Source organism: Rhinatrema bivittatum, chromosome 7 (genome assembly GCF_901001135.1).
Source record: "Rhinatrema bivittatum chromosome 7, aRhiBiv1.1, whole genome shotgun sequence".
Taxonomy (NCBI): Eukaryota; Metazoa; Chordata; class Amphibia; order Gymnophiona; family Rhinatrematidae; genus Rhinatrema; species Rhinatrema bivittatum.
The window spans coordinates 141816351-141822350 of NC_042621.1; positions in this window are offsets into that span (position 1 = coordinate 141816351).

Here is a 6000-nt window from a genome sequence, read left to right on the forward strand (position 1 = left end):
TGCTTGGGAGAGCAGCAGAGTTCCCTCCCTCTGTGTACTTATCAATTTCAGATGTAGCTATGTGGCCTTCACTCTCTCAAACTTTGGTATCAGTTAATTTCGTACTTTCTCACCATAGAACTACTGGCATAACTACAATAAACAGATTTTTGCCTTTTCATAAGCATTTCACAATGCAAATCAGTAAATATGAGTCACTTAGAAGCTGGCCTGTGGCCTTCAAACTAGTCTGTGTCTGTGTGAGAACTCTGACTCCTTTGGCCTAACCTCTAAATACATCCTGAGCCAAAGTAGTCAGAAATAATTCCCTTACAGTGGCTTATTGACAAGTGCTCCTCCATAATCTGGAACCTTGCCTTTACAACGATGTCTTTGCCTTCAGGCTCTTGCTGGTAATCCCAGGAGACCCTTGATATGTGAGTATACAGTGAGTCCCTTAGAAGTGGTAAAGCAGAATATATGGAACAGTCTGCTGGAGGAAGCAGAAGAATCTGCACTCTACTGTGCTCCGGTTTCGCAGAACGGGAAGTACCCGCTCATTTTCCTGCTTCTAGGACAAAGGCTGCTAGGAGGATTCTGAGAGATCTTTTCCCTTCTGGAGGTGTCACCAGATACTACATATGAAGGACTGTTTTAGTTGAAAACTTTTCTGGTAACTGATGCATTTGGTTTGAAAAGAGAAATAAAAGAAGAATAAACTGAACTCTTAAATAAGCTCTGGGACATGGACTGCCATAGTGTGGTTTTAAATTCCCCTAGGTCAGGTTGTGAGTCTGATTTTCTCTGAGTATTGACTCCTAGAGAATGGAGAAGGAGTTAGTTACAACTTTGATATTTGTATTGAATGTATTAACTTCACTGTGATGTGCCAGTGGATGTGGCCTGTAAATTTCTTGACTCCTATGAATGAACGGACACTTTTCGAGCCATTATTATCACCAGTCTGGAATAATTGTCCTGCAGTATTAGGAAGGTTCACTGGTTCCCTTGAAGCAACTGTGCTTACAAAAAGAGCTGCTTCCACCACAGAGGGGTCTAGTCAACACTACACAGTGAATAATTCACCATGGTGTCAGGGTTGGCACAGTTTAAACCCATAGGCCAGAGAGTTTCAGGCAGTGAACCTACTGCAGAGCTACAGAGTCTGCTGGCTTACTAGAGAATTCCAACATTTTTTTACCCTCTGTTCTAAGGTGAGCTAGACACTCCTCTGCAGCAATCTAATTGGACCAGCACTGGGTATGCCTCAAATTGACACCAAGGCACATAATGTTGGTTCAACCAATCTTCATAGCATCTGCCTGGCCCCTGATCCTGATCCCAGTGTCAGGGGTGGATTGGCCGATCGGGCATCCCCCCGGTAGGCCGGTTGCACTGGTCACGTGGTCTTTATCTCAGTTCCTGCTGAGGGATTGCCATGGAACAAGTTCTTTTGTGGGGCCGTGACACCCACGCAGCCCGAGGAAGGTCTTGACAGGGTTGTGATGGAGCCCAACCTGACGCAGCCCGAAGAAAGGCCTACAGGCTCGGCAGAAGGATGCATCTGGTGAGTGCAGGGCCACTTCCTCCCACTTCCCCTCTAGCAGAAAATGAGCAGTGTGGGCGTGGCCAAAGGCTAGAAGAAAGGAGGATGCATGAGAGAGTGTGTGTGTGTATAAGAAAAAGCACCAGCTAGTGTATATGAAAGCAAGAGCCTGAATATATGCATGAGAGTGTGCCTGCATGTGTATATGATAGAGCGCCTGCATGTATGTACGAAAGAGGGAGCTTGCAGGTGTGTATAAGAGAGAGCCTAAATATGTGCATGAGAGAGAAAGAGCCTGCATGTAAGTACCTGTATGTGTATGAGAAACAGCGTGCCTAATATCTGTATGAGAGAACTTGCATGTGTGCATAAGAGAGTGAGAACCTGCATGTGTCTATCAGAAAGAGAGAGTCTGCATGTATATGAGAGAGAGAGTGCCTATGTGTGTGAAGGAGAGAAGGATAAAGATTGTGTGGCCTTCACCCAAATCCATAACAATCTCTGGAAAATTAAAAGATGATATGAATTTATTTAATGATATGGAGAGTTGGAGATCTTTTAATTATTTAATTATTTTAATTTTTGGGGTGTTATTTCATGTGTCTGCTGTTTCGAAATATTTTATTGGTATTTGGGAAATATTAGAACACATGTATGTGACTTTTTAAATTGTTAGCGCAGAGCTTGCCAAACTGTGTGTCGCCTGCAGTGTGAAGGTGTGTCACCCGGTCCACATAGCAGCAGGGCTGGCAGAAGCAGGGAACTACAGCAGGAAGATTGGCGGGGCCATGGTGATGCTTACCTCACCACAGCCCGAAGAAAAGGGTCACGGTCACTCCTCCTCTTTCCTGCCTGTGCAGCCCCGGAAGAAAAATGTTGCCGGAGCCGCGTGGGCAGGAAGGAGGAGGAGCATCTGCCTTGTACAGAAGAAGAGCAGCTTTAATGGGCCGCCCCATATCCCACGTTGCGGTGGCCCGAGAAGAGGAGGAAACCCGGTAGTAGGGCCACTGTAAGAATGAGAACCTGATTGTGTGTTTGAGGGAAGAAGACAGATGGAGAGAAAAGATAGAAAAAAAAAGACCCTGTAAAAGGAATTGGCAAAAAAACAAGAAAGGGAAGGTGGAAAAAAAAAGCCTGTGACCAACTGATTAGAAAACTAAGATCAGACAGCAAAGGTAAAAAAAAATTACTTTTTAGTCATTGGCATATGTTATCTTTGGGAATGTGCAAGAGTAGCACTTTCTCTAATCCGATTTCGCAATGTACGAGATCGGCATGGAGAAAGTGGAAGCCCGCAAATATTTAATACCACGGTGCCTGCACAGAGGAGGCAGCAGAACGGGCTTCAGTGCCAGTAGCAGCAATCAGCATCTCCCCAAATATCCACATGGCAGCAGTGACAGCAGTAGCAGAGGAATGAGAGAGGCTCTGAGGTTGCTGACAAAAGAAAGAGAGGGGGGTCTGCCTTCAGTGTATGCTTGGGGGTTCTGTGTAAGTGTGTGTGTGTGTGTGAGAATGAATGTGTGTATGCCTGGGGGGGGGAGGGAGCGGTGTGAGAATGAATAGGAGTCTACCTGGGGGTGTATATGTGTGAATGCATGGGTGCCTGCCTGAGGCTGTATCTGTGTATGAGAATGAATGGGTTTCTTCCTGGGGTCTGTCTGTGTGAGAATAGGTGCCTGCCTGTGTGTGGTGTATGAGTGTGTGAGAATAAATTGGTGCCTGCCTGCCTGGAGGTCTCTATGTGTGTATGAGAATGAATGTGTTCATGCCTGGGGGGTGGGGAGGGAGCGGTGTGAGAATGAATGGGAGCTGCCTGGAGGTCAGTGTGGGTGTAACATTATGTAATCCACAAAACTGTATGTATATATTTAAGGAAACATACATAAATTGTCGAAATAAGTTTTGTTCATTTAACCTTTAACCTCTGGTTTGCTAGTAGACTGAATTACTGTGTCATGAAATTATGTTTGTCTAAAAAGTGTGTCACCAACATGAAATGCTGGGAAAGCTCTGCATTAGGGGCTCAATATTGAAAGATGTCCATTTAAGTAACTTGCCTGGATATAACTTATCCGGCTAAATTACACGGTATATTCAATGGTAGGGATGTGCATTCGATCTCAACGCATTGGCAGTCCGCAATGTATAAGTCCCTATTCGTTGTATTCGTGGGTTCGCAAAACACATCGCCGATCCCCCACGAATACAACATATCATATTAGTTTCATTCTTTTGGCTCGCAGTGATTTCTTAGCGGCCGTTTGAAATAGGAGATAGCAAAAACCAACCCTTTCCTCACAGCCCTGTCATAGAGTGGGTCAGACAAGTTGGCAAGGAGACCAGAATGCAACCTATCAGAGCTAAGCATTTTTTGTAATGCAACCAATTGCCACTCTCACTCAGTGCTCTGTGACGTTATTCCTGATGACGCAGCACTATTTATATGTTAAGCACGTGGCGTGCCATGCACTTTCTTGGCGGGGATGGTCTGGGGAGGTGGTCGCATTCAGAGCTAGTCTGAGTGTCTCAAATCTGTATTCAATTATTAGTACTTTGATAGAATTTTCCATTGAAAAAGATATTTGTTCGATTTGGCTGCAGTGCTGCCACCAGCTAGCCATGCTTTTTTTGACCGCACTTTTTTTTATTGATCTGAGATGGTCTCTCTGTCTGTGACACTGAGAGAAGCTGCTAGCAGTGGCATTTTTCTGCTTATTTTACCCCTTGGAGTAAGTTGCAAGCAGGATTTGGGTGTTGTGGGTGGGAGATATATTAAATTGCTAGCTACTTTGATAGAATTTTCCATTGAAAAAGATATTTCTTCGTTTTTGCTGCTGTGCCAAGCAATCCATCCTTTTTATTTAACTGCAGTTTTTTTTATTGAACTCAGGCTGTCTCTTTGTGCTCTTCTAAGCCAAGAAGACAGTGCACTCACTGGACATCAGTGGGCACTGGGCAGTTTTGCAGACTCACATATATTTATTGAACTCAGGCTGTCTCTTTGTGCTCTTTTAAGCCCAGAAGACAGTGCACTCACTGGGCATCAGTGGGCACTGGGCAGTTTTGCAGACCCACATATATATTATTGGGACAGCAGTGCTCTCTGAAGCCAAATCCCCAGTGAGCCTCTTTTGTAGTTACAAGCTTGGTGTGTGCATACAGCGGTCCCAGTTTTTCCCGTTGATAGCAGGGCTGCCATGCTATCATGGGAACTGCCAATCAGGGCCCGGGAGGCAGAGCTTTACCAAGCAGAGTGTAGAGTTTTCAGTCTCTGTGGCTGGGCGTGTGTTCCCGCTCAGGAAAGTAACAGATTCTCCTCAGTCTGTTTTTTCCGCGCGCGGGAGCACACGAGGAGCTTGATTCTCCTCTCTCTCTTTTATTTTTTCAACAAATGATGTCAAAGAAACCTTCCGGTTTTAAACCGTGTCCATGGGGTAAGGTAATTTCTGTCACGGACGGACATGACTGCTGTTACTGCTGCCTTGGACCGGACCACAGTCAGGCAGACTGTGAATTTTGCAAAAAGATGTCACCTCGAGCCCAGCGTCATCGGGCCTATAAGATGAGGGACTTACAGGGGGAAAGTCCTCCTTCTGAGGCACACTCGTCTCCGGGCCCATCTAAACAGTTGGGCCTGTTGAAGAAAAGAGCCTTGTCATGGGATCCTCAGGCTTCCAGGACTGGAGGTAAGGATAACTGACAACATCAGGAGCTACGTGGAACCCAGGGATCTGGGCCGAAAAAGTTGATTACACCCGAGCTCATTGCTTTGCAGTATAAAGAGCTGGGAAAACTACAAGCGCCCTCTAAGAAAAAGAGGGCGCCAGAGGCGCAACTATCGACGCGGGAGCTGGAGAAAAGACATAAAACAATGAGACACCGAGTGAGGGTGCAATCGGCGCAACCGATGCCGAAAAAGAGCGACCCGGTGCCAAAGATGGTGCATTTGGTGCATCCGGTGCCGAGGACGCAGCCTCCGGCACCGAGAATGGCACACCCGGAGCTGGAGACGGCGCATCCGTCGCCGGGGATAGCACCCGAGTCACAGGAATTATCCACGGCAAAGCTGTCAGCCAAACAACGGAGGACAGAGGCAAGGCATGCGCCTCATTTGAAGCAAAACATTCTTCCTCACGGTGTTCCACTTCTATTGATTCCTCACCAAGGCACCCCCCTTCAGTGGGGCGCACACATAACGCTCCCAAACGTCCGAAACATCACGATCACAGTTCATCATCTTCTGGACATCTCCACAAGCATATCCATCGGCATAAACGCAGACATCATTATAAACACTCACGGGTTATAGAGTCTAATGCACTGGTTCTCAACCTTTTTCCCATCGTGACATACCTGACAAGCAATGCTCACGTGTGTGACACACTGCTCATTACAATCCACGGCAGAATAAAAAAAGGCCCAGTATTACTTTTATTGTTAAGAATTACACAATGGTATTTTAAGGCCCGGTG